Source organism: Schistocerca cancellata, chromosome 3, assembly GCF_023864275.1.
Source record: "Schistocerca cancellata isolate TAMUIC-IGC-003103 chromosome 3, iqSchCanc2.1, whole genome shotgun sequence".
NCBI classification, from domain to species: Eukaryota; Metazoa; Arthropoda; class Insecta; order Orthoptera; family Acrididae; genus Schistocerca; species Schistocerca cancellata.
In genome coordinates, this window is record NC_064628.1 from 458,575,927 (window position 1) to 458,594,398 (window position 18,472).

At 43.0% G+C, this 18,472-nt stretch overlaps 1 non-coding gene across 1 annotated transcript; it reads right to left on the reverse strand.

Moving 5' to 3' along the window:
* Positions 1 to 16,026: 16,026 nt before the first annotated feature.
* Positions 16,027 to 16,100, reverse strand: Trnat-ugu (transfer RNA threonine (anticodon UGU)). The gene has a single exon. It is a non-coding gene; the product is annotated as a tRNA-Thr (tRNA).
* Between the last annotated feature and the right edge of the window lie 2,372 nt (positions 16,101 to 18,472).

Here is an 18,472-nt window from a genome sequence, read left to right on the forward strand (position 1 = left end):
CCTTGTTTTGCTTTTGTTGATGTTCATCTTATACCCTCCTTTCAAGACACTGTCCATTCCGTTCAACTGCTCTTCCAAGTCCTTTGCTGTCTCTGACAGAATTACAATGTCATCGGCGAACGTCAAGGTTTTTATTTCTTCTCCATGGATTTTATGCCTACTCCGAACTTTTATTTTGTGTCCTTTACTGCTTGCTCAATATACAGATTGAATAGCATCGGGGAGAGGCTACAACCCTGTCTCACTCCCTTCCCAACCACTGCTTCCCTTTCATGTCCCTCGACTCTTATAACTGCCATCTGGTTTCTGTACAAATTGTAAATAGCCTTTCGCTCCCTGTATTTTACCCCTACCACCTTCAGAATTTGAAAGACAGTATTCCAGTCAACATTGTCAAAAGCTTTCTCTAAGTCTACAAATTCTAGAAACGTAGGTTTGCCTTTCCTGAATCTTCCTTCTAAGATAAGTCGTAGGGTCAGTATTGCCTCACGTGTTCCAACATTTCTACGGAATCCAAACTGATCTTCCCCGAGGTCAGCTTCTACCAGTTTTTCCATTCGTCTGTAAAGAATTCGCGTTAGTATTTTGCAGCTGTGACTTATTAAACTGATAGTTCGGTAATTTTCGCATCTGTCACCACTTGCTTTTTTTGGGATTGGAATTATTATATTCTTCTTGAAGTCTGAGGGAATTTCGTCTTTCTCGTACATCTTGCTCACCAGATGGTAGAGTTTTGTCAGGACTGACTCTCCCAAGGCTGTCAGTAGTTCTAATGGAACGTTGTCTACTCCCTGGGCCTTGTTTCTATTTAGGTCTTTCAGATCTCTGTCAAACTCTTCACGCAGTATCATATCTCCCATTTCATCTTCATCTACATGCTCTTCCATTTCCCTAATATTGTCCTCAAGAACATCGCCCCTGTATAGACCCTCTATATACTCCTTCCACCTTTCTGCTTTCCCTTCTTTGCTTAGAACTGGGTTTCCATCTGAGCTCTTGATATTCATGCAAGTGGTTCTCTTTTCTCCAAAGGCCTCTTTAATTTTCCTGTAGGCAGTATCTAACTTACCCCTAGTGAGATAAGCCTCTACATCCTTACATTTGTCCTCTAGCCATCCCTGCTTAGCCATTTTGCACTTCCTGTCGATCTCATTTTTGAGACGTTTGTATTCCTTTTTGCCTGCTTCACTTTTTCTATTTTCTCCTTTCATCAATTAAATGCAGTATCTCTTCTGTTATCGAAGGATTTCTAGTAGCCCTCGTCTATTTATCTACTTGATCCTCTGCTGCCTTCACTATTTCAACCCTCAAAGCTACTCATTCTTCTTCTACTGTATTTCTTTCCCACATTCCTGGCAATTGTTCTCTTATGTTCTCCCTGAAACTCTGTACAACCTCTGGTTCTTTCAGTTTATCCAGGTCCCATCTCCTTAAATTCTCACCTTTTTGCACTTTCTTCAGTTTTAATCTACAGTTCATAACCAACAGATTGTGTCAGAGTCTGCCCCTGGAAATGTCGTACAATTTAAAACCTGGTTCCTAAATCTCTGTCTTACCATTATATAATCTACCTGAAACCTTCTAGTATCTCCATGGCTCTTCTATGTATACAACCTTCTTTCATGATTCTTGAACCAAGTGTTAGCTATGATTAAGTTATGTTCTGTGTAAAATTCTACCAGGCGGCTTCCTCTTTCGTTTCTTACCCCTAATCCATACTCACCTACTACGTTTCCTGCTCTTCCTTTTCCTATTGTTGAATTCCAGTCACCCATGACTATTAAATTATCGTCTCCCTTCACTACCCGAATAATTTCCTTTATCTCATCATACATTTCATCAATTTCTTCATCATCTGCAGAGCTAGTTGGCATATAAACTTGTACTACTGTAGTAGGCGTGGGCTTCGTATCTGTCATGGCCACAATAATGCGTTCACTATGCTGTTTGTAGTAGCTTATCCGCACTCCTATTTTTTTATTCATTATTAAACCTACTCCTGCATTACCCCTATTTGATTCTGTATTTATAACCCAGTATTCACGTGACCAGAAGTCTTGTTCCTCCTGCCACCGAACTTCGCTAATTTCCACTATATCTAACTTTAACCTATCCATTTCCCTTTTTAAATTTTCTAACCGACCTGCCCGATTAAGGGATCTGACATACCACGCTCCGATGCGTAGGACGTCTGTTTTCTTTCCACTGATAACGACGTCCTCCTGAGTAGTCCCCGCTCGGAGATCCGGGGGCTATTTTACCTCCAGAATATTTTACCCAAGAGGATGCCATCATCATTTAATCATATAGTAAAGCTGCATGCGCTCTGGAAAAATTACGGCTGTAGTTTCCCCTTGCTTTCAGCCGTTCGCATTTCCTGCTAAACAAGTAAATTTGTTTATTCGTGTGGCTCGCAGGCTGATGAAAGCCTTCACATCTGATTCCACTCAGGGCACTTGCATGCCTGATGTCATAACAGTAAATGTATTGTGCAAACGGCAGTTAGGAGCGTACTAACAGTGTAGCGACGTGCTTGTTCAGTGGGGATGGTGACATAAGGAAAGCGCTTCTTATCTGTTTATTTCTGCGTTTCACTTTAGGGCACTTTATGTTGCGAGCGAACGAGATGTCGCAGTGCTTAGCACACGGGACTCGCTTTCGGGATGATAGCGGTTCACATCCTCCAGATTAAGGATTTCTGTGACTTCCTTAAAGCGCTTAAGACCAACCCTGGAATAGTTCTTTTGAAAGGATACGGCTGATTTTCTTTCTCAACCTTTCCTTTCCGAAGATAGGAACATTAGGGTTTAATGTCCCATTGACATGGAGATCATTAGAGACGTTTCCCTATCCTGAGGTTGTGCTCCCTCTCTAATAACCTCGTTGTCAACGGGATGCTGAATTCTGATTTACCTTTTACTTCATTACGTTGTACTAAAGGTAAACAATGCACAGGGTGTAACAAATATAAGTGCAGATATTTCTATTGGTGACTGAGGACGGTGTACTGAACAGCATTACATAAGTATTTATGTCATTTGCATACTAGTAATAATAATAGCTACTACAAGTCGTATGTTTTTAGGTTGGTTAGTACCTCCAAGTACGTGTGGCGAGTGGAAGCCGTTAATGGTTATTTTTCCCTGGGCAGCAGGTCAGGCATTGAAGTGTGGATGTGTAGATTAAAAACTATTAGTCTATATTGACAGGAGTAGCCAACTTAGCGGAGCAAGTACGATTATGTAGAATATACCAGGTTCCAAAATCTATGACATACTTGTGGTAAGATGGTTCGACACAGAGAAAACACAACCAACACACTGTTGTGTGTACATACACTGACGGAAAAAAAACACAACACCAAGAAGGAGTTGTACGAAATAAACGAAAGTTGGTAGGCGTGCTTCTACATCTGAAACAATTTCACGCCAATCGCATAACGGTCATGAGCGTTAGTTACCTTTGAGACTGGACACGGTGAGTTGATGTTAGTCAAGAATGCCTTTAAGGCGACATGGATTCCATTATCAACTCCTCATTCAGTTTGAACGAGGTCGTGTAATAGATCTATGAGAGGCTGGATGTTCCTTCTGGGATATTGCAGGAAGGCTTGACAGGAATGTAGCCACTCTACATGACTGGTAGCGTCAATGGTCATGGAAATGTACGGTCACAAGAATACCAGGCTCCAGATACACACGTGGCACTACCAAGAGGGAAAACCATCATAAGGCTCTGTCACATCACACTGCATCTTCAGCAGTAATTTGAACAGCAGTCGACACCGCAGTAACACAACAAACTATTACAGATCGGTTACTTCAAGGAAACCTTCTAGCCAGACGCCCTGTAGTGTACATTCCACTAACCCCAAACCACCACCAATTACGACTTCAGTCGTGTCAAGAGAGAGCTCACTGGAGGGCAGGGTGGAAGTCTGTTGTGTTTTCTGAAGAAAATTAGTTCTTCCTCAGCACCAGTAATCGCAGTATGTTGGTTAGAAGGAGGGCAGTAGAGAACCTGCACCCAACCAGTCTGTATGCAGACACAATGGACCTATACCTGCAGTTATGTTCATGGTGCGCGATTTCGTACGGCAGTAGGAGCACTCTCGTGGTTTGCCACGCTTCCTGAATGCAAAATTTGACCTGTTGTGCTGCCATTCGTGAACAGCATTCCAGGGAGTTTTCCAACAGGATGATGGTCGCCCACATACCGCCGCTGTAACCCAATATGCTACATAGGGTGTTGTCTTTCCTTGGTCTGCTCAATCACCAGATAGGTCTCCCACCGAGTACACATGGGAAATCTTCGGACGATAACACCAGCGTTATCCGCAAGCGGCATTAACCGCCCTGTATTGACTGACCAAGTGCAATAGACATGGAACACCATCCTACAAACCGACATCCGGCACCCGTACGACATAATGCACTTCAATATGTTACGCGGGGAAATTTATTCCAGAAATTTCATTACGCTGAAATAATTATTTTTTTGTGTTGTCTTTTTTTTCTGTCAGAGTATTTAAGGTGCCACATACATACTAAGACAAAAGAAAACGTTGTACCACAAAGGAATTATCTGAATGGGACGAAAATCGGCAGGTGTGATGTACATGTACAAACAAAAAAGTATTACACTACCAGAAAAAATGGATGCTTTATTCAAGAAGGGCTTCACAAATTAAGCAAGTGAATAACGCTTTGGTCCACCAGTAACCCTTGTGCAAATAGTTATTCAGCTTGGCATTTATTGATAGAGTTGATGGATGTCCTGAGGGATATCGCGTCAAATTCTGTACAATTTGCGCGTTAATTCCTCAAAATCCCAAGCTGGTTGGAAAGCCCTGCCCATAATGCTCCAAACGTTTTAAGTTTGGGAGAGATCCAGCGATCCATGTGCAGGTGGCCATTATATTGCAGACTGTAAGTCCAGGATGGCTTGTTGTGAAGGACAGCAAAACGGGGCATAGATTATCGTCGACGAACCATTGTGCTATAAAGGTGTCACAGATGACAACCAAAGGGATACTGCTGTGAAATGAAGTGGAACCCCAGACTATCACCTCTGATTGACGAGTCATATGGCAGGTGACAGTTGGCTTGGTATCCCACAACTGTCTGGGGTGTCTCCAGTCACATATTTGTTGTTCATCGGGGGCTGGTATCTCATTGACTGGGGTAAAATTGTCGTTACGGTCGAACTGAGCTCGAATGACAAGCAGAGACGTCTCTGGGGATACACTGGCAGCGGTGGGATACCATACTGACTGCCGCATGCTATGCAACCAAACAACCAAGAGTAATGGCCTGGGGTGCTATTTTATTTCATAGCAGGACCCCTTATGTTGTCAACCGTGGCGCCCTTACAGCACAGAGACACGTCGACGATATTTTACATCCATTTTATTGTTGATTAACTTTTCAGAGCATTCACACAAGGTTGGCGCCGGTGGCGACACCTACAACGTGCTGACATGAGGAAAGCGATTTATCGTACTGCGACATTGTTGATCGAGTTGGTCGAGATCCATTGACTGTTAGCAGAATATGGAATCGATGGGTTGAGGAATCGAAGCATTTGAGATATGGTGCTATAGACGAATGTGGAAAATTAGGTGGACTGTTAAGGTAAGGAATGAGGAGGTTCTACGCAGAATCGGAGAGGAAAGGAACATGTGGAAAACACTGATAAGGAGAAGGGACAGGATGATAGGACATCTGCTAAGACATGAGGGAATGACTTCCATGGTACTACAGGGAGCTGTAGAGGGCAAAAACTGTAGAGGAAGACAGAGATTGGAATACGTCAAGCAAATAATTGAGGACGTAGGTTGCAAGTGCTACTCTGAGATGAAGAGGTTAGCACAGGAAAGGAATTCGTGGCGGGCCGCATCAAACCAGTCAGTAGACTGATGACCAAAAAAAGGGTTCAGGAGGGTAATACGGAACGCCGTGCTGGAACGGCCTCCTATCACTAGCAGTCGAGATGACAGGCATCTTATCCGCATGGCTGTAACGGATCGTGCAGCCACGTCTAGATCCCTGAGTCATCAGATGGGGACGTTTGCAAGACAACAACCATCTGCACGAACAGTTCGACGACGTTTGCAAAAAATGGTTCAAATGGCTCTGAGCACTATGGGACTTAACTTCTAAGGTCATCAGTTCCCTAGAACTTAGAACTACTTAAACCTAACTAACCTAAGGACATCACACACATCCATGTGCTCGCGGCAAGATTCGAACCTGCAACCGTAGCGGTCGCGTGGTTCCGGACCGTAGCGCCTAGAACCGCTCGGCCACCACGGCTGGCGACGACGTTTGCAGGAGCATGGACTATCAGCACGGAGACAATGGCTGCGGTTACCCTTGACGCTGCATCACAGACAGGAGCGCCTGCGACGGTGTACTCAACGACGAACCTGGGTGTACAAATGGCAAAACGTCATTTTTTCGGATGAATCCAGGTTCTGTTTACAGCATCATGATAGTCGCATCCGTGTTTGGCGACATCGCGGTGAACGCACATTGGACGCGTGTATTCGTCATCGCCACACTGGCGTATCACACGGCGTGATGGTATAGGGTGCCATTGGTCACCTCTTGTTCGTATTGACGGCACTTTGAACATTGGACGTTACATTTCAGATGTGTTACGACCCGTGGCTCTACCCTTCATTCGATCCCTGCGAAACCCTACATTTCAGCAGGATAATGCATGACCGCATGTTGCAGGTGCTGTACGGGCCCTTCTGGATACAGAAAATGTTCGACTGCTGCCCTGGCCACCACATTCTCCAGATCTCTCACCAATTGAAAACGTGTGGTCAATGGTGACCGAGCAACTGGCTCGTCACAACACGCTAGTCACTACTCTTGATGAGCTATGGTAACATGTTGAAGCTGCATGGGCAGCTGTACCTGTACACTCCATCCAAGCTCTGTTTGACTCAATGCCCAGGCGTATCAAGGCCGTTATTACGGCCAGAAGTGCTTGTTCTGGGTACTGATTTCTCAGGATCTATGCACCCAAATTGCGTGAAAATGTAATCACATGTCAGTTCTAGTATAACATATTCGTCCAATGAATACCCGTTTATCATCTGCATTTCTTCTTGGTGTAGCAATTTTAATGGCCAGTAGTGTATTTGGCACTATATCCCTCACGAGGATATCCAGCGACTCTGTCCATCAATTGCAAGCTAAATAACTGCTTGCTTAAGGGCCAGAGGTGAACAAATGTGTTATTTACTTGCTCAGTTTGTGAAGCCCTTTCTCTTGAATAAATCATCCAATTTTTCTGACATTGTAATCCTTTGTTTTTCTGTATGTGTACGTCACATCTATTGATTTCTGTCGGATTTCGATAATTCCTTCGTGGTGCGTCTTTTTTACTTATCGTGTAGAAAAATACCTGCACTTCTACCCATTACACCCTGTGCAACATGAAACTGAAAACTTGTTTAGGTTTTCTAGCAGATGCGGGAATCTTACAATTATATGTAAGAAAACTAAAAGCTATTTAAGTATAAATACATTATATATTATTCTACAATCGAAAGTAGAAACTTACTGATCATTATGATACCTTGGGAAAAGCGCTGTAACTGAATACTACCGATCTCGCAATACACACAGAATACTATGAGAATATGCTGTAAAGTTTCGGTACTTGATCACTAGTAGTTTGAAAAAAGTAATACAAATTCGGAGTTTTTGAAAACTGACCTTCACCAACCTCAGGAAAGATCACTTCGGGTTCTGGGGAAATGTAAGGACAAGCCAGGCAATACTGACCCTACGACTAATCTTAGAAGATAGACTGAATGAAGGCAAAGAGAACAGCAGTGCTTCCTCTGGTTGAATAATAATTTTATGTTGAGGTCACTTCCGGTGACAAGTCACACCTGAGGCAATTGGGCAATGTCACCCCACACTCACCTCTCGCCCCCTCTCCCCCAGGGATTCACCATCCTTCTCAAGACCCTGAAAAAACTGTGCGAGTTGTAGTCAAGGCCACCACCACTCCACTCCGCTCCACTCCTCACCGGGAACCCCCATCAAGCCCATGCACCCCTCCCCTTTCCCTTCCCTCCTCACCAATAAGGAGGCTTAAAAAAAGTTGGACACGTCTGGACCAATAGGATCGAGTTTTCCACTCCCTTCTCATATTATGAATCCAGTTACCTGAGGCCCCTCATAGACTTCTGTATGTTGTAGTGAAAGGATCACCATGAAGCCCCAACAGGGACCAGTCAGCATACACACTCCTCCTCACCCCAGGCAGAATATGAAGAATAAGACCGTCTGCATTTGCCCATCCGTTGTTATTATTATTGTTATTAATCACTGACAAGCATATTAGTTTGTAGCTACGTTTTGTTATTGTTTCAAGAATTCCAACGTTTGCAAAATAGTGTAAAAATGTAAATAGAACAAAAAATTTCCTACAAAATTCATGTTATTTCCCTTCTGTCCAATCCTACCTACATAACAAAAAAAAGCATTGCTTCTTACCACGAGTTGGGGCTTCTGTACACTTGCCGTCACTACCTCTGACACTGCCGTTGTTTCTGCTCCCGATGTTGTCTCTACGCTCGTTGGTGTCTGTGACACAGTGTCTAATGAATGTAAAGATATATCCCCGCCTATAGGGAGAGCCCGCAGCGCAATAAGCTGTCAATATACGCATACCTTCATAATGGACGACTAATACAGCTGCAACTCTTTCTGCTAATTCTCTGACAGCAGAGCAGTATTCGAGTTAGTGAAAATAAATGGACACTGTGCCTCAATAAATAGTGTATCTGGTTCCTAAACAGATTCCCATTACCATAATCCAAGCTACTCGCTAAGTTATGTTGCCTCTACATATTATTATTGTTATTAAAGAAAAAATACATTGAGAAGAAATAATTTATTCACCCCAGTTTCCTTTTTACAAGGAACACAGTGTAGTTTAATACGAGGAGGTTAAAAAATTTGGCATTATGTATCCACATCACAATTATAAAGAAACATGTCATTTTAAACACTTGAGGCAGCCACTTAAATCTATTTGAAATACGAGGGTTGGAACTTAAGTAGTGGCAACTATTTATTCACAACCGATACAAAAGAGTTACATGTTTGCACCTGTTACTGTCCTTCAAAGTAGTCACCAGCGTTGTGTAGAATCCGTTGCCAACGATGAGGAAAGCGTAGAATACCGTTAGCAGAGCCTGTTCTGTAGATGGTGCGATTGGAGCGGTCTAAAGTTATGGTGATTCTCGTGTACGACTGTTATGGTGTTATCCTAATGCATTACGTTCCTCCACGGCAGACCGTCAATGCACGGTATCACTGTTCGTTTTTGGAGCATCACCTGCGACCAGCTTTACGAAAGAAGCGGACACACTTTCTGCGCAACCCACTCATCGTTTTGCACGACAATGTGCGGCCGCATACAGCGCAAGCTGTGGCTGCTCTGTTCGGTCGATGGGACTGGGAAGTACTGTACCATCCATCATACTCCCCGGACTTAAGTCCTTGTGACTTTGATTTGATTCCAAAGATGAAGGAACCACTTGGTGGCATTCGCTTCAGAATTGTTCCATAGATTCGACAGGCAGTAGACCGCTCCATTCGCACCATCAACAGAACAGACTGTGCTAATGGTATACTACGTCTTCCACATCGCTGGCAACGGGTTCTACACAACGCTGTTGACTACTTTGAAGAACAGTACCAGGTGTACACATGTAACTCTTTTGCATCGGTTGTAAATAAGTAGTTGCCACTATTGGAGTTCGAACCCTTGTATAACATAGCAAACATATAATCTGTGTAGGAAACATTCGAACTATGACATCTCTTTTAAGTTTCCTAAAATGTCCGAAAGCACTTTACTCATATTTGTTGATTTCAGCCACGCCAACATGTGATAAGCAATAACATAATCATCTTTTTCTTTTGGAAACCAAATCCACCAATAATCCGGGTGTCAGGGCTTGTAGCAATTGTAAACGGTAAGGCTTCTGCTTTAGCCTTTTCCGTAAGATTTTCCAAACCGTCAGCTGTGGTACGTTTAGCTCCCTGCTTGCTTCATTCGTCGACTTCCGCGGGCTACGCGTGAATCTTGCCCGCACGCGTTCAACCGTTTCTTCGCTCACTGCAGGCCGACCCGTTGATTTCCCCTTACAGAGGCATCCAGAAGCTTTAAACTGCGCATACCATCGCCGAATGGAGTTAGCAGTTGGTAGATCTTTGTTGAACTTCGTCTTGAAGTGTCGTTGCACTGTTATGACTGACTGACATGAGTGCATTTCAAGCACGACATACGCTTTCTCGGCTCCTGTCGCCATTTTGTCTCACTGCGCTCTCGAGCGCTCTGGCGGCAGAAACCTGAAGTGCGGCTTCAGCCCAACAAAACTTTATGAGTTTTTCTACGTATCTGTAGTGTGTCGTGACCATATGTCAATGAATGGAGCTGCAGTGAATTTATGAAATCGCTTCAATCATTTGTAATAGCCCTGTATATCATTAGTTAGAGTGCCACTACTCTAAGTTACCATCTTGTGAAGTGGATGCAACTCTTGGCTGCCTATCTCATCCCGTGAAAGTGTTTGTTGCAGGACCTTCTCAGAGAGCATCGTCTGTGGCCCCTTGTTTCTTGTAAGACGTGTGTTCTAAAAGGAGGTCTCATGGCCAGTAGTTCAGGGTAACGCTCCGTCAGCCCACGCCTTCTGCGGGTATCATCTGCGTCAGTACCCTTTAAGGAACTTATGTACTGGTCCTTGTGTTTTATTATTGTATAATTTATTACAATACCTTGTAATGCCTACATTAAAGGTTATATATGTCTAGTTAATAGTTATGGTCGCCTCCTGGAATAAATCTAGCAGTGTAGTGTTCAGTGGATGTTCAGGGTTGTGTTACAAGGTTTATCATCATCTTATTTCACCAATTTGGTGATCAGTTGCTTGTTTCTTAATTAACCTTTGCTATTGTATTTGCTGTTTTACTGAAGGTTTCTAAATTTTTTATGTTATTGCCGTTCCTGGCATGTAAGGCCTTCAGCCATGATTGTGGTTATTTGCCTTAAAATTCTAATATGGTATTTGTATTTTAGCAGTAAGCCTTAAAACCTTATTTACTGCCTTTCCTGGCGTCTGATGCCTTCTGCTGTGTTTGTGGCGACTTACCTTTAATATTTCAATACCTGTAAGTTGTAAACTGCATCGAGTTCTTAAACAATTCTTAATTTATTGCCGTTCTTGACGTGTAAGGCCTTCTGCCCAGATCAGAGTGGCTTGCTTTCAAAACATTATCTGCTGTATCTATATTTAATGGTGATTTGATAAATTGTAACTCACTGAAAACACTATTATTTACACAGTTGTTTGCCGGTCGCCGTGGCCGAGCGGTTGTAGGCGCATCAATCCAGAACCGAACGACTGCCACGGTCGCACGTTCGAATCCTGCCTAGGGCATGGATGTGTGTGACGTCCTTAGGTTAGTTAGGTTTAAGTAGTTCTAAGTTCTAGGGGACTAATGACCTCAGATGATGAGTCCCATAGTGCTCAGAGACATTTGAACCATTTGAACACGGTTGTTTATTCCTTCATTAATAACGTGTGGTATTTTATTTATTGTTGAGTCTGGAATTATTGGTTTAAAATAAATTGTGTGTAGCTGTAAAAGGCATCCAATAGTAACTGATTACAGCCCCGTCCACAATCGTAGCCGAATCGTGCCTTCCCTTGACTACCAAGTTTCAAGGTGTATTCGCTGTTTTGCAATTTTTGTCAAAAATGTTTAGTATTAGAACTACCTTGTCATACTTTAGTGTTTCGCGTCTTTTTAACTTGCCATCAAATAGTAGATATCTGAGAAGGAAGAACCTGAATATTTCTGTCCCTTTGCTATCAGTCTCCCACAGATCGTCTGCATTTAGATCATTAGCCTTCATCATTCCAGACGAATCAATAAACCTATTAGAGCTTGAATTATACTTGCAGTTGTTGCGTTGCAATCCCTGTCTCTAGAAAATTTACCTCTCTGGGACTCGATGAGCAGATTCGTGTTTTCTGCTAAACTGTGCTGCTAATGTTGTCAGTAAAAAAATGTTTCCGCGTTTCAGTTGGAGTTTACAGTTGTTTTAGAGTAGGCTTTATACCATGAGATGGCTAATTATATTTTCGGACCTGGTTCTAACATTTTTTTACAGGCACAGGTTTATTTCATTTCGTAACCTGATCTTTTCCAACATTCATGAAACGGTTTGTGAATTCTCAATAGATCTTTCGCCATCAGACACCTCTTTTTCTGTATCAGAATTTTCATATTGCATTTCTACCTCATCTACACTTTTATCACATTCATCGTCATACTCACTTTTATTGTCTCTCTCTGCCAAAACGTCAGCAACCAACTCCTGATTCTTTCATACTTTCTTTCATACGGATCCATTCTGCAAAAATATACAAACAGAGCAATTGACTAACCTGAACCTGCAAAAATAATGTTACCAACAGAAAGTAATACAGTCGTATAGCATGAATGGCTTGGAGACCCCGAAGGACAGATACAACCGCCTAATTGGAAAGGTTTACCGTATCTTCCGCGTACATAGGCACCATTTCCATCGAAGTCTGAGAGTTGTATGTGTAAAAGACCTAGTAAACGTAGAGGATTGTAATTGTGTGTGTGTGTGTGTGTGTGTGTGTGTGTAGTTTAGCGTCGTGTTCGTGCCGGAGATGATAAGAGATGGGAGAGGCTGAATCTCGGTGTCGGCACGTTGCGTGCTCTTGTCGAAAAGCACCAAGGGGACCGCAGAACTGACGTCTTCATCCGACAGACGGATGACTATGAGTAGTGTTGCATGCCCTCACTTCGTGAGACACAGCGAAGAGGTTTGGAACTGAATCCAAGATATTGGCGCGAAGACTGGTGATCAGGGCTTCACGCCACCACCCCTCTTGTTTCCTCTGCCATAATGGCAAACGAAAAATTGTCTACAGCACAGCGTCACCCATCCTAGTACTAGCAACGCCTGACGGTGCTTAACTTCGGTGAACCGACAGGAACCGGTGTATCCACCTCGGTACAGGCGTTGACAACTAATAGAAAGGCCGAGCGGTTCTAGGCGCTTCAGTCTGGAACCGCGCGACCGCTACTGTCGCAGGTTCGAATCCTGCCTCGGGCATGGATGCGTTTGATGTCCTTAGGTTAGTAAGGTTTAAGTAGTTTTCTAAGTTCTAAGTGACTGATGACCTACTATGTTAAGTCCCATAGTGCTCAGAGGCATTTTTGAACTAATAGAAAGTAACACTGCAATAATCAGGAATCCCTTGAGAATAAACTATAATAGGGTTATAAACGCTTACCTATTTCTCCTAAAGGCATCAATGCAAATTATATCGAATGTCGTTCCTCGCGCAATACTTTCAGTCCGCAATTGTTGACTATTCCGCTGCTCTGATTCAATTGAAATAATGAAAGGTACTCAGGTCATGTGATACCTAGGTCCAAAGAGGTTCAATATACAGACAGTCTGCGCGACTTCTGCACAGTGGGGCCCTGTGTGACCTTAAACCGGCTCTGTTGTATACACATGTAACAGTGCGTTCCAGATGCGACAGAACACTATCCGCAGCTGATTTTCAGCGTTTGAATTTACAAGATATTGCCACAAACACTCCTAGAGCTATTATTTTCCTAATATTAGACAGCATTTGTACACTGCACGGTCATGCAAGCGACGGTGCCTATGCTCTGTTCCGGTTGTTTGTTTATTTGCAACACGTGAGGTTGCAGCTGAACATACTGTCTAGCCTCTAGACCAGTGGTGGTGCCCAAACTGAGGGTAATTATCCCCTGCTGTGTAAAATGAAATTTGCTGGGGAAGGGATAAGAGAGAAGGGTTCGATTATGGTTCTGCCTAGTAACCAAACTGTTTTTTAAAAAATGAGTATTAATAAAGATTAATAATTTTTAATTCTAAAATTCTCGGATAAGAGCATCAGCTTATGACGCGACGCGGCGCAGGCTATAGCGATGCGTAAACGACTTTATTTGAAATTCGTGCGCAATTAGAGGTAACAACTGTAGCTTCAGCCAGCCATTTTCTTAGTGTGGCACTTTCAGTATCGGCTCCAGCGAGCAATCGTTTCGCTAATTCTCCTGCTTTCGTTAGCCTTTTGCTTGCGATGCCAACGAGTCCGAGGAAAAGTGAAGTGAATGCATTGTTGGAGCCTTAGATATGACGAACTGCTCAACGTATACAGATTTTTAACCCTAGTTTACACGACGACAGTGGGTTGCACGCAACTTTGTTACCTGCCACTGCACATGCGTCGCGCGCATTTGGTAGGCGGGGAGTTCCTGTGGGACCAAACTGCTGAGATCATCGGTCAAGCGCGTTTGGGCAGCTCGTTGATGAAACTAAACACTTCTGGCTTGTTTCAACTTTGGCCACAATAGTTGCTCGAGTGCAAGGTTGGTGTGTCGGTACTCGGTAGAGTGTAAAAATATGGAAGTATGAAGTGGGGAACGGAGGAAATTTTCCGCATGCTGTATACCTATGCTAGGCATAGGTGTTTGTGGGATTTAAATTGTGCTGACCACAAAAACAAGCAGCGCCGCTTTGCTGCGCATGAGACCGTCGTACGCGATTTGAACGTGAATGGAGTGAAAGTGTCTGAGCTGTAGAGCAAATTTCGTTCAGTAAAGAGTACATATACAAATATATTAAGAAACATACAGGCATGCAAAACATCTGGCTGTGGAGCAGTTCTCTTCTACGAAACTAAAAACTAAAACCCTTTCGTTCGAGTTGGCCGATTCGTTTTAAGGAATATTGTCACGGGAGGAAAAGCTATACGAGTCTGGAAAGTTGAATCCTTTATTCAATATTCATTTATTTAAAAGTCGCAGTAGTGCTTTCCATTCAGAAACTGGTATGATTGAACTTCGAGACGTTGCCACGGTACAGATCCATCTTGAAGAAAGTAATATGCAAGCCGTTCTCTCCTTAATGCTGCCTGCTTCGAGTAATTGTTGCAGCTTAGAACTGATCCTTCTGCTTGTTCCTGACTGGTAAACTCCATTCTCGAGGCGTTCCTGGTCTATTAGCTGAGGGTATACATACTGTAGGAGAGCTGTTTTTCTCTGACGAACTCGCACATGTAGCACTGACGATTTTGTCAACTATTTCTAGTCGTAGTGGTATTGCCTTTTCATACAAGCGAAATCTGAAAATCAGAATTCCAATTGCATTTTTCATAACACAGTGAGCTATAGGCCTATTCCTTCTTTTAAACTCAGTGGAACACGTGTTCAAAAAGGCTTAATTAAATATGGTGTTAATGTGAATGCCTCGTCAACAGCTAAAACTGAGCCTCCTAGAAAAACGAGAGTTATGGACCCTGGTTTATAATTTCAGTTCTGGGTACAATGCGTCACGCATTACATTATTTTTCTTTCTTACTGCAGTATTAACTGTTTACAAGGAACGTGAATTGTTCTGGTACCAGTCTAAGAAAATTAACACTACTTTTAGAATCTTTTATTACAGTTTCTTTTAGCAAGATCTCTGAGAAACCGAGCTGTTGTCTTTTCTTTATTCAGTTACGAACATAAATAAGTTCTTTATTTCTTTTCTTATGCAGCGATTTCACTCAAACAGGCATTAACTCCGCCACAACTTGTGCAGCTGCCAAAAACATCTTTTAGACTCGGGCTTCTTGTCACGGTCCGCGTGACTTTCCCAGTCGGAGGTTCGAGTACTCTCTCGGGCATGGGCGTGTGTGTGTGTCGTCCTTAGAGTAAGTTAGTTTAAGTTAGATTAAGTAGTGTGTAAGCTTAGGGACCGATGACCTCAGCAGTTTGGTCCCATAAGACCTTACCACGAATTTCCAAATTTGAAGTGAAAACTTGTCGCTGTGTCTAGAGTCATATATGAATTTAATTACACTGAAATGAATACCCCTAGCTGCATACAGGCGATGATATAAGTCAACGGGGGACAATAGAAAATGAGTGCCCCGACCGGGACTCGAACCCGGGCTCTCCTGCTTACAGGGCAGACGCTCTATCCATCTGAGACACCGAGGAGATAGAGGATAGTGCGACTGCAGGGACTTATCTCTGTCACATGTCCGAAAGAACAGCTACCATCTTTATATATATATATATATATATATATATATATATATATATATATGAATCTGTTTGCGTGCAACTCGTTCATGCAACGAGTGGCGCAACCCACTGTCGTGTAAACTAGCCTTTAGACGAGGGCAGATGAGTGAAATTTTTCCTTTCAAGTGTCAACTCTTGGGTAACAAATTGCTAATTTACAGGATTGTCTTTCGTTTGCTTTTGGACTTAAATAGCTGAATAGATAAGTTGGTAAGATGGAAGTAGGCGTGTAAGTTTCTTTCCTATTTGTTGTAGTTGTCGTGTCACTGAGCAGCAATCATAAAACGATCACCACATTACGTACACGATTACAATCTAAAAATTACTCCACCACAAGGACAGTTTCATTGCAAAATAAAAGTTGCACATACATGTCTGTGTTTTGAAAAATGGGCATAATCGTGATTTTAAGCTTGTGAAGTTGAAGAAATTTAGGGTGAAGAAAATCCCTATGGAAATCTATGAGACGTATTTTGCCACAATATTGTCGTTAATATTCGCTATCATCACAGCGCGGTGATTGGTTTTATTTACGATCAAGGCAACAACAACAAATTTATTATCTGGTCATATCTCGAAAGGCAGCGCAGTGTTTGATCCACATACCGCTCTCTGCCCGCTCCAGTTTGTAACGACGCTCGTGCTCGTCAAGCTGCCTCCTGAATACGTCTAGGCTACACGTGTAGCCACTGACACCATTCCTCTTGCAAAGATTTTAGTATGTACTGATCCATTATTCAGACTATTGCCGCAATTCCTTGTCGCGGATTCTTTGTAGCAGCGTTTTTCGCCCTGCCACGCGATGAATCGTATCGACATCAAAGAAAGCAGAAACTTGAAAGTTCAGTCACCTGCTGCGTTGTTAAAAAATTGTTGATGAAAACGAAACAAAGCTGCATCCCTTTTAGAAGTAGTTTTTCGCGAAACGCTTTACTTTTTGCATAATAAAAACTTCCTATAGCCAAGGTCTCATAAATATACTTACAACAATTAATATTACTGTTACACGTCTCTCTAGCATCGCATAACTTTTAAAATGAATTTAAATTGAATATTGCTTCATACAACGATAACTGTGCCGTTATTCCTAATTTTTCTCAGGGCGCTATCGCCAGAAATATCATATGTATCCCAGTATCCCAACGTGAGGACATCCGTCCTACTCACGATGGATTAAAAATGTTTCTTTAATATTACGCGATAATCTATTAAACACAACGCTTAATTATTTTTTCTGTGGGGTTTGATGCTCCAGGATAGCTGCCTTTACTGTACCTCTGGCCTAATATGAATTGGAAAATATTTCAAGACGCCGTTTTCAGTTTATTGAAATTATTCTTTTTAATACTTTTAGCATTAAGTGATCGTTAAAAGAACTTACATGATTTTTCGCTACAATAATTAGCCTACACAAAATGGCCAGGGCAACATTTAATTATTACGTAACTGAATCATATGCAGGATAGGTACTCGCTACTGACAAAAACACATATTTCCATAAATCATTTCATATACACTCCTGGAAATTGAAATAAGAACACCGTGAATTCATTGTCCCAGGAAGGGGAAACTTTATTGACACATTCCTGGGGTCAGATACATCACATGATCACACTGACAGAACCACAGGCACATAGACACAGGCAACAGAGCATGCACAATGTCGGCACTAGTACAGTGTATATCCACCTTTCGCAGCAATGCAGGCTGCTATTCTCCCATGGAGACGATCGTAGAGATGCTGGATGTAGTCCTGTGGAACGGCTTGCCATGCCATTTCCACCTGGCGCCTCAGTTGGACCAGCGTTCGTGCTGGACGTGCAGACCGCGTGAGACGACGCTTCATCCATTCCCAAACATGCTCAATGGGGTACAGATCCGGAGATCTTGCTGGCCAGGGTAGTTGACTTACACCTTCTAGAGCACGTTGGGTGGCACGGGATACATGCGGACGTGCATTGTCCTGTTGGAACAGCAAGTTCCCTTGCCGGTCTAGGAATGGTAGAACGATGGGTTCGATGACGGTTTGGATGTACCATGCACTATTCAGTGTCCCCTCGACGATCACCAGTGGTGTACGGCCAGTGTAGGAGATCGCTCCCCACACCATGATGCCGGGTGTTGGCCCTGTGTGCCTCGGTCGTATGCAGTCCTGATTGTGGCGCTCACCTGCACGGCGCCAAACACGCATACGACCATCATTGGCACCAAGGCAGAAGCTACTCTCATCTCTGAAGACGACACGTCTCCATTCGTCCCTCCATTCACGCCTGTCGCGACACCAC